This window comes from Falco punctatus, assembly GCF_963210335.1.
Source record: "Falco punctatus genome assembly, chromosome: 15".
NCBI classification, from domain to species: Eukaryota; Metazoa; Chordata; class Aves; order Falconiformes; family Falconidae; genus Falco; species Falco punctatus.
In genome coordinates this window covers 22,352,804-22,369,015 of record NC_137595.1, presented here as the reverse complement: position 1 = coordinate 22,369,015, position 16,212 = coordinate 22,352,804, and the positions used below count along the sequence as shown (strand labels likewise).

The 16,212-nt window shown below is 45.0% G+C and overlaps 1 protein-coding gene across 3 annotated transcripts in view; it reads right to left on the bottom strand.

Annotated features, from left to right (window-relative positions):
• Nucleotides 1-16,212, bottom strand: part of LOC308054043 (uncharacterized protein C8orf48) — a 97,465-nt gene that overhangs the window by 19,950 nt on the left and 61,303 nt on the right. For all 3 annotated transcript variants that reach the window (XR_013923915.1, XR_013923916.1, XR_013923917.1), the window contains 3 exons: nt 8,470-8,557; nt 8,116-8,256; nt 7,112-7,276 (listed from right to left, as the gene is read on the bottom strand). The gene's annotated coding sequence lies outside the window, so the exon portion shown is untranslated. The remainder of the gene's footprint in view (nt 1-7,111; nt 7,277-8,115; nt 8,257-8,469; nt 8,558-16,212) is intronic.

Here is a 16,212-nt window from a genome sequence, read left to right as displayed (position 1 = left end):
CATTGTAAAGGGACCACTGTTAATCAAAACAACAACAAAACCCCCTGGTTTTACTCAACTGCTAAAATCCTGTTTTTAATTTCAAAATCAAGGCATGATGTTCCTTGTGGAGACAGAATCCCATTATCCTGCATGCCCACTTGCAGGAGCCCCGCGCCTCTGGAGCGAAGTGTGCTAGCCGTTTCACAAATGAACTGCAATCGGCCACTGATGAAAATTAGACCCTGCAACAGATACAGAGACTGGCTACTGCCTCTTACAAGGCTCCTTCTTTGGGATAGCCTTCTTGCTTTCTCCCAGATGCAAACTGCTTTTCCATTAGACTCAGGAGACTAACTGCGATTTCAAACACACTGAGTGACAAAGCTTCCCCTGAATACATACACACATAATGCGCTTTCAGTCTTTTCCAACACCAGGCATTTTCCTAATTATATTCAGTCAAAATGTTTTTGCTTCTGAGTGCCTTGATGGATCCTTTCTGCATAAAAAATAACCCAGATTGAAGTCACCAATGCAGAACTGCTGAAAGCCTCACATGAACCTTCCTCTCTTTTACCATCAGTATAGAAACTTGCTTTATAAAAGCACTTGGGTTTCCTGCTCTGCTGCATCCAGCAGGTGTCCAACACCCCAGAACTAAGCTGTCTCACCTTTGGCTTAGATTTTCATCCCCTTCCACTCTATAAGATGGTTAGGGTGTGCCAGTTACTAAAAAAAAAAAATGAATCCTAATAACCAGCAATGTTTCTTCTCCAGAAGGGAATTAATTATACGCTTCCAGCTTGCTCTTTACTGTCAGCCTTGCAATAGCATCCACTGAGCAGCTGGGCAAGATCTAAGTTACGCGGTAAAAACCAATGCTGTTCACTGCCCTGTCACCACCCAGGGACTCAGTGTGATAAGGTTCATCTTCTCTTCTCTGCTCCTTTGCTGCTCTGCGCACTCAGGTGTGTCCTGGCTCCACAGCCGGTCCTTTGGCTGGTGGGTGAGGTGGCCGTGCTGCGGGGCCGGTACCCCAGCCTGTCTCTCCAGGAGGCAGAGGGAGTGGTGGGTGACGGCAGTGAGGGTACTTCACTGACACATTTGCTCCAAGAAAGGGCTCCTACAGCTTTTTCTACTTTGCAAGACTCTCCTCATTTCACTCTTTTCAGCGTGTCTTCCATTGATTTTCAACAGGAAGAATCATTCCAGAAATGTCTTTTATTTGCTTCACTCAGTGCATTCCAAGATCCTCTGTTAAAAAGCACCATTTCCACTGTTTCACCTGGGCACCTCCAAGAAACTGCTGGCAGCGCATCAAAACCATGGAGAATTTCTAACATGGCCATATCCTCCTTTACTTTACAAGCAAAGACTACTGCTGTCCATATTCCCAATGCAGAAAGGTGAAAAAATCTGAACCAGACAGAAAGCAGCGCGATGCTTTCCTTTCCTAAGCTGCTTGTAAGATGAAATGCTGACACTTTCCCATAGGACATAATCCCTCTTGAAATCCTGCTAAGGATTCTAGACTGACAGACATTAAGCCTTTGAGGAATTTCCACAGAGGCTACATCCAAATGTTACAACACTGGAAGAGCCTGTGAATACTACAACGATGTGACAAACGGGTACCAGGCAATCGTATACAAGAGCCCTGCCCGGTGCTAAGTCGGGGACAGAGCTCTGATGGGTGTGATTGAAGAGCGAAGAAGGACCAACATTTACATCACATTTGTGACCACAAAGATCAAATCTAGGACCAAACTCCTGAGAGATGAATGTTCACAGGAGATGGATTCCAATGAACCACTGAGACTTAAGTGTTTTCCAGCACTAGCTTTCTCCTGCCGTGTCCACCTCCCTTCTGAAGTGCACGGTGCAGCCCGCACGGCTCAGTGCTGCTGCCGCTGCCTGGCCATCAGCACCGAGCTCCAAGGGAATGCAGGTATGGCTGCACCTTCGCCTGCCCCATCGATATACCGTGTTGCTTGAGGCAAAAACATCTCAGCTCACATCTCTCTCACCACCCAGCTGCAAGAGCCCAAGATGAACGATCATCTCTGGGTTGGTGTCCTTTGTCACCTTGATTGTACTCGCAGAAAAGAGCCACCCTGGGCGTGTGGGGGCTGTGGGGGAGTGCAGCCTCCCTGCCGTAGCTCCTGCTGAGCTGCAATGAGCCATCACTTACCCAGCCCCCTCATACATTTCTTTTCCTGCCAGCATTAAAATTGTTGAATTGGCATTTTCAGCATGACTCTGCCAAGATGAACTTGAACTACACACGCATCTGTCTTCTTCACATCAGTGTGAATCTTCTTTCACTGCTTCCAGGGTTGTTAATCCTTATCCTCTGGGGCTGCACTAGGACAGTCCTTTCTTCTTGAGGATAACTGGACTGTCAAACAGGATTCTAGAAAGGACAGAACAGTTCCTTTCATTTTTCTTACTTCTTTACAATTAGGTATTCAGTCCCATCGGAGCAAAAAGAAGGACAGATGAGAGTTCAAGCACAATTCTGGTATTTTTTAAATGGCATTCATTGGTGATGGTCAATCAGAAGCCCATTTCAGAACTTACAGTTAAGAGGGATCCTAAAGATAAAGCCAGCAAATACTAAAGGAAGGAACCACAGGGGTACGAGAGAGAAGTAAGTGTTCACTCGCAGTAAAGCGCTAACACAGAACTGTTCAGACAACTGAAAATGGGGGACCCATAGTGCATAAGGCAGCGCCACAGGACAAACGTCAGAGGACCAAAGGCTTACGGAAGGGACCGTTCCCTTCAGCGTCCCTTCAGCCATAAGACTTGTATCCCAGTAGCAATGTAAATCTCGGAAGAACTAGACTGGAGTATATAAAACCAGGCACGTACACAGGTCATGGCAATGCCTCGCAATGTAATACTCAGCACATCGGTGGCGCACATGTTCTTGTTGCCTGTGTAATGAGAAGAGAAGAAAGATGGTATTTTCTGCTGTGCCAAGCTTTCCCCCCCCATCTACACTGCACATACATGTCCTAATGCAATGCAGCCACTTCTGTGAAACACAGAACACCAAACAACTGGGTTTTTAACATGAGGGAGGGAAAGTACAGGGGACTTTCCGTTTGACTACATAAGACACCAAAACTACAGCTATCAAACAGCTATGTCAACAGAAAGTGAAAGACCATAATTTACCATCTCACCCGAAAAACAATTTTCAGCAGTATAAGGCTGCTAGCAGCAAAATGTCTCGCTGGTTTATTGGTAAATCACAAGAGAGAGCATCTTCAGCTGAAGCATCAATGCCAGGCAATGATTTCTACACAATCCTGTGCTCACAGCCTTGGAAAATTGCCTGGGTCTCCCAGCAGAATCAAACGAGATAAAGAGAGAGTGATTCAAGTAATGAGTAATAACAAGGCCTGGAAAAGACTGACTGCTTACAGACGAACATGATAGTTGCAGTAATTAATAAATGTGACAAGACAGAAAGGAGCTGATAGTAAAGTAAGCATGAACAGGTTACAATTCAGATCTGACACAGTTTGAAGTTTCCACTCCCAATTTGGACATTCTGAATTTTATTCTTTAATTTATTTTGAAGCTGAACCACCCCAGCACTCAGATCTGGTTTCAGCTTTTCATTTCACTAGAGGTGAGGAGGATCTGGGGTTAGAATTTTTGGACTGACCCTACCACATCTTTAAACAATGGCATTCAGCCTGACAAAATTCACCTACTCTACCATGGGAGAAAATACTCATCAGGGGTGAGGTTAGACTGAATCCTCCAATAAGAAAAGCCATTTATTCTGAGAACAACTTCTCTCTAAGCAGAAAAAAAAACCAAACAAAGAGTAGCCTGAGAGCAGTTTTCCATTTTCATTGTCAGGGCAGTTTTGGAAGACCCATGTTCATTGGCAGTCCTCACTACGCCCTGCAGGACCTGTAACCGGATGTATGTGGGAGAATGAAACACAATACCGGCCTCGAGGAGCACTCCTGAACTTTATTTTTTTATTATTATGATTCACGTAGAAACTGTAATCATGACAAAGCCATCCCTGGGACAGACAGCATATAAACTATCCTCAGGAAGAAGTTTCCTGCTCCAAAAGCGTTACAACCTCATCAGTAAAGCATAAGAGACGAACAAGAAATGATCTTTCAAGATCACACAGCAGCTCAGCAACATGATTGGGATCAAAAGCTGAGTTTTTCTGGCTCCCAGTCTACAATTCCATCAGCACATCAAAGGAAAGCAGCACGGATATTTTCACTCATGTCATCTGAATGTACATTGCCCAGTTCATGGTCTTCAGTGTCAGTCAGTGAAACGAAGCATACCCCGAAATAAATGCTGCCCCTACCGTGTCAAGGCACCACAGCAGGGATGGAAGATGCACCCAGTACGCTGGTTTCTCAGTAGTAGCTGCAGTGAAGGACCACCCGTGGGCTGGGGCTCGCTCACCCATCCCCCTGGGGATGCTGAGGGGATGCAAAGCCAGCCGCGCCAGCACCGCGCACATCGCCGTGGCTCTGGGTGAAGGAGGGAGAAGAGGAAGGCACTGGGGGCTCTCCCCTCTTCTTGGTGTAACTACACAGTTAGGCCATGGTTCCCCCTCTTTTTATCCCAGTGACAGAAGGTGAAAGCTTGCTATTCCCAGCCACATTTATTTATCACTTTATTCTGGTCTCCATGGAAACAAGTCATGATATTACCAGCTGCAACAGGGAGGTCGAGAGGTCTGCAGAAGCTGCTGGGAGCCAGTGGCACAGAGCAGAACAAATGCTAAAACTAGAAAAGTGTAATTTCTCTGCAAAGAGCAATGAAATAAGTGGCAGGAGAGTTGAAAAGCACTAAATGTGAGAGGCCTGAACTTAATACCACTTCAATTATTTAACAAGATTGTCTCGTCTATGTATTTGGATGAGTATGATCAAACCTCAGGACTGCTGAGGTCGTCTCATCACCGTTTACAGACAGCGCTGGCATATTGTATCTCTGCACCCACTGGGCACCTTTGAATTGCTTTTTATCAGCCTCCTCTAGAAAAGATGAACATGGAAAAAAAAACCCAAAGCCAGATGCTCAGAGCTGAGCTTGATCCTACAGAAATCCACAACGTCAGGTGAGTCCCGACTTGGCTCTAAACAAGCAAACAAACACAGATGACAGTAATAACACAGAAGCACAGGTAGCAAACGCAGGCCATGCAAGCCTGCATCTGGAGTCGAGGATAGTTTTGCTAGGGACCAGAGCCAGACCGTATGATTAGTTCAGTACCATCAAACTCTCCCGAGATATTTCAATGTCTAAATTGTGAAGAATGTGAAATGTCTTCCCTTATCCACATCGTAAGCTAGAGAATTATCAAGTTAAAAAATGTCTTTCAGACAAGTGCCATAGGAGTCAGTAGGAGACACTGATCTCTCCCACCTCCAGTATTTTATGTTTCACTTACAGAATGTCCATCATACGCTCCCCAGGGTAAATGCACACAACAGTCAGCCTCTTGTAAGGGCTATGGGAATGTCCCAGTAGATCCTCTGTCTACACACCCACCTGATACGCCTCATTTGTACCACAGGGTAACCACAAATGCAGCAATCTCATAGTAAATTTCTTGACACAGCTTATGTACGTCTCCAACCATAACTCAGCTTCCTAAGGAAGCCTGGGAGAACTCTCTAAGCAAGGATGGCACACAGCAGCCTGTTACTATTTACGAGAACCACTGACTCTGTTTTCAAACCAGAAAGAACCAATTGAACCATTCCATCTGATCTGTAACAAAGAGTATAAACTGTATCCTTGATAGAACCACTTGTCTGAGCTACAGAGCAGAGTCTAGAAGGTAAGCCCAACCAGAAACCCTGGTTATAAGAAATAATTGCAATGCCTGGACAGGGTTTCCTGCAACGCATCACTGGCATCATTAAAAATGAGAACCCTACCTTCAGTCTTGCTTTAACTCAGATTAGGTTATGCATTTGTCTGCCACCCAGAAGAGAAAAACAGGTCTTGTTCCCCCCGTGCACAGACTGTCATGAAGTCACTCATAACCTCTGCTTGCTAAATTCAGTACATTCAGTTTCTGGAGTCTGTTGGTAGAAGACCAAAAACCAATTGATGGAAAAATTTGCTGCTGTATTTCACAGAATAAACATATGAAAGTGGTGGGTATCTTAAATATGTATTTGTTCATTTTGCCTTTGCTTCAGACAGGCCATTCCCACTGCACTAAATTGCAAGGATTTTTTCCACAAGTACCTAGCAAACATCTGAATTCTCTGAGACAGAAAATTGTTAGTGATCTCACAGTAGACTGAAAAGACTCTGAATCTTTAATAACCAGGACTTTAAGAAAGGACATATTATTTCTGAGTACTGAAGTGCCGAGTTATTCAAAGTTTTCATCCGCTACAAAGTCAGCATTGGTCCCAAAAGCTCACAGAAGGTACCAGAGAGCCTTCCTAGAGGCTGCCTATGAGCCATGAATTTTATTTATTCTTTTTATTTAATTTGGAATAACATGTCAGACTTGCAGGACGCATGTGTAGCATCAGTGCAAACTGGCTTATTTGTTTTCTGGCCAAAAAGCAACAGGTGCTATTACTGAGAATGTCTTGAATACAAAGAACTGCAAATGAACTCTGCCTCACAGAGTTTGGGGACAGATTTTCAAAAAGCAGCTCTGATATATTTGCAAATTATGTGTAGGCATACTTGTGAACATCACCAGCACTTCCAACATATCCACCTGCGAACTGCTGTAACTCTTGACATAAGGGGTTCTGCAGGTCCAGGTATGTACTTCCAGCAGCAGTTTTGCTCAGGCACTGCCAGCAGCAGGAGTATATTTAAAGTTGTTTAAGCAGAAGTCTTGCACTTGCTTTTAAAATTTTGGCCCAAAGTGAAAATTGAAGAAGTCAATATCCATCAGCTTATCTTTAAGAATCTAAATTCTGGAATGCTAAAAAGAACAATTGATTTGTTCTTCAGTTGATGCAGAAGATGCTGTTGCAAGTATTCATCCAACAGAGTAAATTATATGATGCGTATGTATGTGATCAAACGTACATTGAAGGGACATCATCCCTATGGGAAAGTTCTGCAGAGTTTAGTCAGAGACACAAACCTACTGGCCATTTTAAATGATGCTCAGGAGTCCTGTGCCAGATGAGATTTACACCAGCTTTGTACCTCGTCTGTCTCACACCAAACCACACCACGCACTCATGGTGGAAGCAAGCCAACGGGGCCGTCATGTAAATATGCCCAGAGGCAGCACATCCATGTTGCCCTGCCAGAAAGAAAGAACAAAGAAAGAAATCAGAACTAATTAGTACTGTGATGTGTCTGAGGCTAGATTTAGCATCATTCAACAACCACAGGCAGCAGAGGAATGAAGAAAAATTGAGCCAATTTGTGGCTCGGTATTTATTAGCATTTAGATAATATGCCCCATCCATCATATACAACGCATGTTTCAAAAGCACCAGCGCTCCTGCGTCCTGAGTGCCCAGAACCCTTGTAAATCGCCTTCCTCGGATCTTGCCGAGAATAAAACACATTCATCTGGGTGCAACCACTGGGGGAAGACATTTTTTCCTTGTGATGGAAATAAAGACTGATGATACAAAGCGGTCATAAAAGTAGGAGGCTGCAGATTAAGACAGAAGGAATCCACTCCTTCCCACTGACGTACATCTCTGATTTACAAGCTGCCAAGCACAGCCATGGGATTATGGGAATGAAATCCTGGTTAACATTGACCAAGACAATTCGAAAGCATCTAAAAATCTTCAGCCCAGTTGGTTGCTCCATTACCCAGATGTTATTTAGCAGAGCAGAGAAAGGGAACCCCAAGACTACAGAAAAGGGCCTGCAGAGGTTCCATAAAGGAAAACATTAAACGCGACAGTAAAAAAGTTTGATTCCTTTCTTTATCCAGAAGATAAGTGACTGTGGACAGCACCAGCTTTAGACAGCTTTAGACAGCTTTAGACAACAGATCTGTTTTCAGGTGTTGCTGCCACCCACCCCTGCAAGCACTCCAGACAAGCAGCCTGGAATGAGTCTTGCATGTGCCATTTAAAGCGCAGCTTAACCCTTCAGGAACGGGTTCTTCCCGGCACTTACTGCGTGGTGCAGAGCAGCCAGCGGTAGAGGTCCACGGCTTCACGGCACTCTTGGAAAACATGTTGTTTGTCACGTTTATTCCCCAGGCACTCCAGGACCAGACTCCCAGAAACCTCATCAATTTTTTGACTCAATAAAACCCTAAGTGGTTGAAATTATAGATACAGAAAATTAAACGTGCATTTAGGCACTCTGGTAAATCAAGGCCTATACAAATTAAACACCAAATGAATCTTTTCACGTCGATTTCTGCTTTGCTGAAGTTTTAATGAGTTTTGACATTTCATCCCACTTCAGCATGGGACACATTAAAAAATCTGACACATTTTTCAGGCGAAATAACTTCTTGCTTACCTTTATTTAAGAAAATAAATTGTTCTGGGTCCTAAGTAGTTGTCAGCTTGAAAACAGTCAGGCTTTTCAGTATTTGAGCAGCTGTTAACTAAAAACAAAAGAAAACAAAGCAACTGATTTCATAATGAGCATCTATCTATAACCATTATAAATTATTAAAGTCCATTAACTTATTAACATAACAGTGACATTGGACTTGGTATTCCTAGCACAGACACATAATGTCTCCAGTTGCTCATTTATTTACTTGCATAATCCTTGACAGTCAGGTCAGACAACCCATTTCTGAGTGAAATGGCAATTCCTGGGCTGTTACCAGTGGCTACAAAGACCCAATAATGGTGACAGAAGAATTAACTCACAGAACATATTTGACAACTAGATGAACTTCAAACTCTCCAGAGGCTCAGGACTGTAATGAGGAAGGAGGTTAGTAAATAGGAACATTTTAATTCAGGAACAATGACATGTAATTAATATCAATGCCATACTGACACACGTCCCCAAAACAATTAGGATATGCTGAACAAGCAGTTATGTTTACTGAGATTTCTGTGCTAGCAAATACTGGGGATGAAGTATGCTTAAACCAGCGGGAAACTGCAGGTCCACGGAACTGTTACAGTTCAGCATCTCCCCTTGCTCGCTGTCACGCGCATGCACGCCCGTATGAACGGCATTTAAAGGCAGTCACACAGCAGCGGTGCATCAGAACTTCATGGGGTTCGGTGATTTGCACATCTACCCCGTTCATCACCTCACCACCGCATTTGGAGTTTTTACGGGGATTTTAAATGTTCAAAAAATGTATCTGAGATAAACGCTTCTGTATTCCCAGGCCCAAATCCGCTACGTCTTTCCACAACCTTGGAAAAGGCAGAAATTAATCCAGAGACTTCATGAGGGGCTCAGCTCACACCTCCTTCCACCCTGGAAAGCAGACCTGGGTCTGACACCCCTCGGTTACACAGGTCCCCTCTCCATCACCCCGCAGCCCCAGGGCTCAGCCATGCAACGGCAGCTTCACACCCCAGGGTTACCTCTCTGCTAACACAGCAGGTCACTCAGAAGATTCCTCCCTCCCCTCCAGTTCCCAGACCCTTAAGGTGAAGACACAGTATTCCCAGACCCCCGGCCACAGCAGGGACTGCAGTGACGTGTTCGCAGCTCCTGCTGTAGGCTCAGGCTATCCTAGCTTGGCTTTGGCTTTGACTCCCATCAAAAGCCACTCCCGTTGGCTCCTCCTGCCTGTTCCAAGCCCCAGGATCACTCTGGTGATTCTTACCAGCACAGCAGCACAGAGCGATCCCATCGTGTGCCTCTGCCTCCTGCCCACACATGCCAGCCACCCAGTGCAGGACAGGACCCGCCGCCAGCTCCTCAGCCCTCCCCGGCACAGCGCTGCTTCATGGGCAGGAGCTCCTGCGAGGGGACGTGGTGGCACCATCGACCTGCTCCAGCACAAACTGCCTTCAGAGAGCCTGAACTCGCCCATCTCCCTTCTGACCTGAGGAATGAAGGCTGCGCAAGCCTTACAACTTACAAAAGTCTCACCACCGGGGTAGAACAGGCCAGTTGTTCAACAGTGCATATAGCAGCCTGAAAGAGACAACGAAAGGAGAATCGTACACTCCAGATGAATCTGAGTCCTAGGACAGTGCCATGTAATAACACACTCTGGAATACGGCCAAGGCCTTGGACTTAAAATACCCTTGCAAGATGTACCCTTGTAAAAAGTGCAAGTGATTGCTGTCTTGATTGCCAGAATTATCTGAGCGACATCAGTTTCTCCCAGTACAGACAGCTGTTGCATGGAACAAAGCTTGCTACCAAGTCTGTTACCAACGCTGCTCCATGAAGTCCAGACTCAATGGTCTGGTATGAACTGGTACAACCCAGTCGGTTTTTCTAAACACGTCATAAATAAGGTACGAGCTGTAACGGTGTGGCAGCGACCCTCTCTTTCTCTGGCCACTGTCCTATACAGTTCTGTTCTCATCTGTTGGATTACTCAAAAAACCCAACCAAACCCACGGCTGAACTTTTATATCTTCAATTCAGCTCCTGGGTAAAATGCCATTTGACAGTTGACAGCCTTGGATCTTGCAACTTGAGTGTAGTGTGTGAGCATGTCTCCTGCTAGAACAAAACCCGAGCGTGACAATAAAGGGCTTTTTTCTCTGGGGACAAACAGCTCTCCAATCACCCAGCTGCTGCACCTCATGGCAGTTGACTGTAACAGAACTACAACAAAGATGGAACAGGGAGGAGAAGGCTGACTGATTTCTTCAGTCTAGTCCACAAACAGATACAGATGCAGTCACACCAAAAATACAAATTATACTCCAAGAAATAGCAGAAATTAAACACACAGAGGTATATACAGTGCTCAGGAATAATGAAGGGCTGAAGGTAATGATATAGCCATACATAAAGGTCATACATATATGACCCTTTTCCCCAACCTTAGCCACCCCACATTACGGCACACCACAGAATTAAAAAAAAAAAAAGGTAGGTGGCATTTCATGTGCTGTGCACTGGGATCCCACCTCTGCACCGACATCAAACCAATAGCTGGAGCTTTTTTAAAGCCAGAAAGCCTCCGTTAAACCCAAGCAGCAGGCAAAACAGATGAACCAAGCAAATGACTAACAGCATGCCCATTGCCAGTGACAGCCGATATTGGAGGGGGCATGTGGGAATGAGGGATGAGTGCTCTTTTCCATTCTAAATACTCCTGAAAGCTCAATAAATTACTAACGCTACCCATGGCAGCAGAAAGGTGTCACGCATTCTTGGTGACTGGTACAGGCAGGTAGAAGCGTGTCCCGTGGCTGGTCTGGCACAGCACACTAGGAGGAGAGACGCCTGCTGCTGCCTTCGCTGTTCGAGGTGATGCCCCACCTTCCCCCTGCCTTACCCTTCGCCTTCGCTCTTTCTGAATATATTTCTGCATTGTTGCTGCTTCTGGCTTAGCATCTGCCTTCTGCTAACGTTTCTACCCTGGTGATTACACAGCCTTCCTATCTGCACCTGTGGCTCCACCGTCTCTCCGGCTGGTCTGCACCAGCAGCCACCCACACGGCTGCAAGTGAGGAACGTGTGGCATGGTGTGACAAGTCCTACAAGATGGGCAAAGTGCAAGAGGGAGGCAAAACTTTCAGGGTATCTGTCCTTGGAGGGTTTGATTTGTGTAAGACAGAGCATGGAAAAAACCATGTAAATATAAAGTGTTTGGATTTTGTTTGTTCAAAAACGCTAAAACCTGTCACGGCCCCCACACTTACTTACCCACAAGCTGCTCAGCTGGTAGGTCCAGCAGATATGGCTGCCTGCACAGTTAGAAGGCAGGCTGAGCCTAAGGATCTCATTTTCTCCTTGATCCACTGTTGTGCCCTTCCTGGAAGACCTAACGCCTTGGGCCCAGCCTGGGCTCTTGTGAAAGCGCCATGAAACCGATGCAATCCTCATCCTCACCCACGGGCTCAGCCTGGCCCATCCTCACTGAGAGGAGGTCCTTGCTTTAAACCCTTCAGTCAACAGCAGGCACCCGAAGGCTCTCCCTCAGCACGCCCCAAAGCTCCCAAAAGCCGTGCCGGGGTGTACGTTTGAGTGGAAACAGTGTGATACAAGGGGACTTTGAACTCAAGCACTGATGCAAGCTCACACCCAAAACATCATACAGATTTACCGGTTGCCTCAGATGCGAACTCAAGCCTAAATACATGAAAATCTTCTTTCTCTGTTATCATGAATATGCATAAATTGTGTCTTCCTGTGCCAAAAATCACATCATGGACATATAATCACGAAAACCACCGTATAACTTTACTGTAGAACTACAGACATTTTGCATGATGAATCAGTTCTAAAATTTACGTAGCACGCATTGAAGAACCCTGACGGACGTCTCATTTGAGTTACCGCTGGCACTGTCCTGTACACCTGCTGCACTGCTGAGCCAACGGCATGTTCATAACATGCATCCTACTCCTATTTCTATTCCTCTTCCATGGGAGTTACAGATTATTATTTCAAGGAAGGTTCATGGTTCTTCCTGAGTTACTCTATTTTTTCTGGCACACAAGTGAAAGTGCACCACATAGAAATGAGACTGTGAAAAGAAAAGCGCATGCAAGGCTCCATTAGGGAATGCAGGAGCCTTTCAAGGTCTCCTCAAGATTAACAGCATTTTTATGGAGATTTAGTTGCCCGCCTTTCTGCTGATGCTTTCAATAGGAAGCTGCAGTAACCTGACTTAAAATTAAATGAAGCTACTTATATGCATAAAGTTAACCAACCACTTAATTAGTTTCCTAGTCAGCCTCTTTTTGCAAAGTGAAAGAAAGGGAGGCATTCATGTTCATTTGTCTCACAATTAAAACCGTGTGGTTTTTTTTAAAGGAAGGATTGATACTTTGCTGTCTATTCACAGGGAAGAGATCTTGTTTCTCTGTCTGGAAGCATGCTGTCCTCTAAAAGAAATTTAATGTTCATCAGAATCACACCATATTTTAAAATGCCTCTCTGAGCATCTCGTTTGTCAGCTAACAGCTGCTTGCACCATGGGTAGACAGAGCATGCTCCTGCACCTCAGCACATTCCTTCCAGTGATGAAGTGACAAAATAACAAGAACGGAGGCATCAAGGGGAAAATGGAGGAAGACAATCCCTGCGAAGGGTCTTGCTCAAGTGGAAATCAGTTGTTTCATATGCTTTGTTAAGAGATGGCATCCCCACCATTTTACAGCTCTTCCCTTTCTGAGTTACCTTGTCCCTTACAATACAGATCATAGCTAAAACCAGTAATTCCCCTTTCCCAAGCACACCACCCCAAGGCTGCTCACCCAGGGCATCAATATATGCTTATATTCCTCAGAATATAAAATCTCTCAGCCTGGCTTTGCTCTTTGCTGTTTTTCTAGACTGTACTGTCTTGAGAAATAATGATACCTGAGAGTTGTCTGGGCATGGGTTTGGCTTTTGAAGGCGTGGGGGCAAACCCCTGAAAAGCAGGGGTTGCCCAGAGCCTTCCATCGGAGCACAGCCAGAGTTGGGCTGCCAAACAGGCTGGCTTCAGACCCACTACAGCTTTGTGCAATGTTACCCTTTCTGTTCCAGGGTACAAGCATTGTGCTCATCACGCCACAGTGTTCTTTCATGAAATCAAATGAATGTACTGTATCATGTCACCGGGCAGTCTTGGCTGGGCAGATGAGCGAACGCCAGCCCGATGACTGTTGAGGATGAAGCGCCTCATTGTAACAACCTGTCCTAATGCCTTGTCAGGGTTCACTCACTATAAACAAACAAGTACCTCAAGGGCCTGGAAGGCTGCAGTTGTGATTCTCAACAAGGAGGGGACAAACACGAGGCACTGCTTTGGACTTCTTTCTCTCCTGAGATCTCAGCTGTACCTCTGGCAGGATGACAGTGGAGAGACACTTGCAATGTGTGCAGACATTTCAATAGCTGTGTCTGCTGCCTTAGATCTGGATAATACATGGAGGTATAGTTATGTTACTTCTGTTCTCAGAAGTAGAAGAATCAGGGTTTTTTAGAACCTCTATGACTGTTCATCTTCAACGCTTTCATTGTGCATTTCAGCACAAAGTGAAAAAACATTGATTTTCTCTGTTTTTTCCCCCTAGAATTATCCATAGCAGGGAACGGCATGAAAATCAGTTGTTTTTCCATGGACTATAAGCAGAGTTTGAACCAGGCTGCTTGCTTCCAAAGAAAGCACCAGCAACTCATGACATGCTTTAGAAGTCCCACCCTGCATGAATTCTGACTTCACTATTTTTATCTGCCTTCTGATAAAACTTTATCTTTCAGATATTCATGACTATCATCAATTACCAGATTTCCCTGCAAATCTCTGGGAACGTATCTCAGGTCTAAGAGGTTGCCCTAATGCGGTCAGAGGGAAACCTTCTTTGAAGATTTTTAAAGAGGAGCCTGAGGCAGCCCGGGAGTGTGGAAGTCTCCCATAACGTTCCACCAAGCAAGCAGGGGAATAAGCAACCTGAGATGCCCTTGCCTACAGATTCCTAACCTTTCTTACATATTTATCTTCCCTCATCATCCTGCTACATTCTTCTGTTTCCACCCATCAGGAAAACTACCAAACACATGGAAGGAGGCAAGAAGCAAGAGATAGCTCATCTTGTAGGCAAAGTGATGGGTAATCAGACTTTCACACCCAGATCCTAATGCTGAAAGCTCTTATACATGTCAAAATCAGTGGTCTTGGATAAGTTTGAAGAGAAGCAGATTTTAAAAAAAGGCACGTAAGCAGAGGCTTCAGGTGAGAGCCCATTACTTGCCTCACCTGGACAGCCTGATCCTTCTGCTGAGCTTAATGGAAGTACCTCTTGCAGCGCAGCAAGAAGAGAATCATCAGACACTGGCTAGGTTGAAATCTGGGTTACAAGTATGGTTGTATGAAGTGAGGGTAGGATTAGGTAGTAATACTCACCCTGCAATTCAGATTAAATGCTAACGGCATTCTCCTGTGTGTTGTGACTACAGCCAAGCAGTGCTCAGTCCATGTCAGGCCATGGCAGACTGCAATGGAGCAGCAGGTGCATTTTGCATCAATGGCTGCCTGAAGGAAGAACCTTTAATGCCAAATGAAATCAGAAGTTTCCTCCCTTCTTTCTGCTGTTTTAGAGCACCATGCAAGTTCTGCAAGAAGTATGTATGGCAAAGGTTTACCACAGCTTTTGTGTCATGACTTGTGCTACTTAAAGATAATAGACAGAGATGCCACATCCTTCTCTTCCCGTGTCTCCATGTGGCAGCAGACGCAGTCAGGCAGAGGGCTGATGCAAGTGTCTCTGTCACTTTTCTGATAAGATCTGACAATATTAATGAAATTCAGGAACGACTTATCATGGTGAAAGATCATGAATGGCTTCATTTTTTTCCTGAATCCTGACAGAAAAAACTGTGTAAGTAGTGAGAGTGGTATATCAGGATGGGAGGAGAAATGAGGGAAAAACAAAGGCTGGGGAAAAGCTAATTACAATCTGCAGCCAATTCGAAACACTTCTCTTGGACGGACTCATTATCAACATAGTGATCAGAAATTTCACCTGTCATGTAGTGCCTGATAAACACTGATACTCTGTTATTAACATAGTGCCATCTAGTATCTATTAACAGTCGATAGCGCTCCGTTAGAGGCTAGAAGAACCCTCCCCACAGCATTATTTCCCCCTCTATCTTCATCTTCTTTTCTTCCTTTTTTTCGTTTCTGTGGTCAGATGGGAATCAAACAGTGAGAGTTTCTTGCTAACTCCTTTTGACATCTCTGATAAGGTTAGCTGGGATCCTAATGGTACATCCTAAACTTAGATTCAAAAGCAGAAAATCACTAATGGGCTCCTGTGAGCAGTGGAGATACTGCTCGTTTTAAGGCTTTAAAGCTCCCTGCCGTGGATTGAGCCAGCCTGGTCTTCTGACATGGAAAAGCTGTCAATCATCTCAGCCAGTGCCCTCACTAGGCAAGGCATTTCATAAGCCACATGACCCAACCAGTCAAGACACTGAGCAGGGAAAGGCAACAAGTGGCTTAGATCTGTATAGCGCTATTAGGGATGGAGATGGGAGCCTACATGCTCTCAGACATCGGCTGGGTTTTTTCTCCTACTCTTCACCTTTGCCTGAAAGGGAATGTATCAACAAAGGGAAACTTCAGCAAGAGTTTAATCAAAGCTGCAGACAAAAAGGCT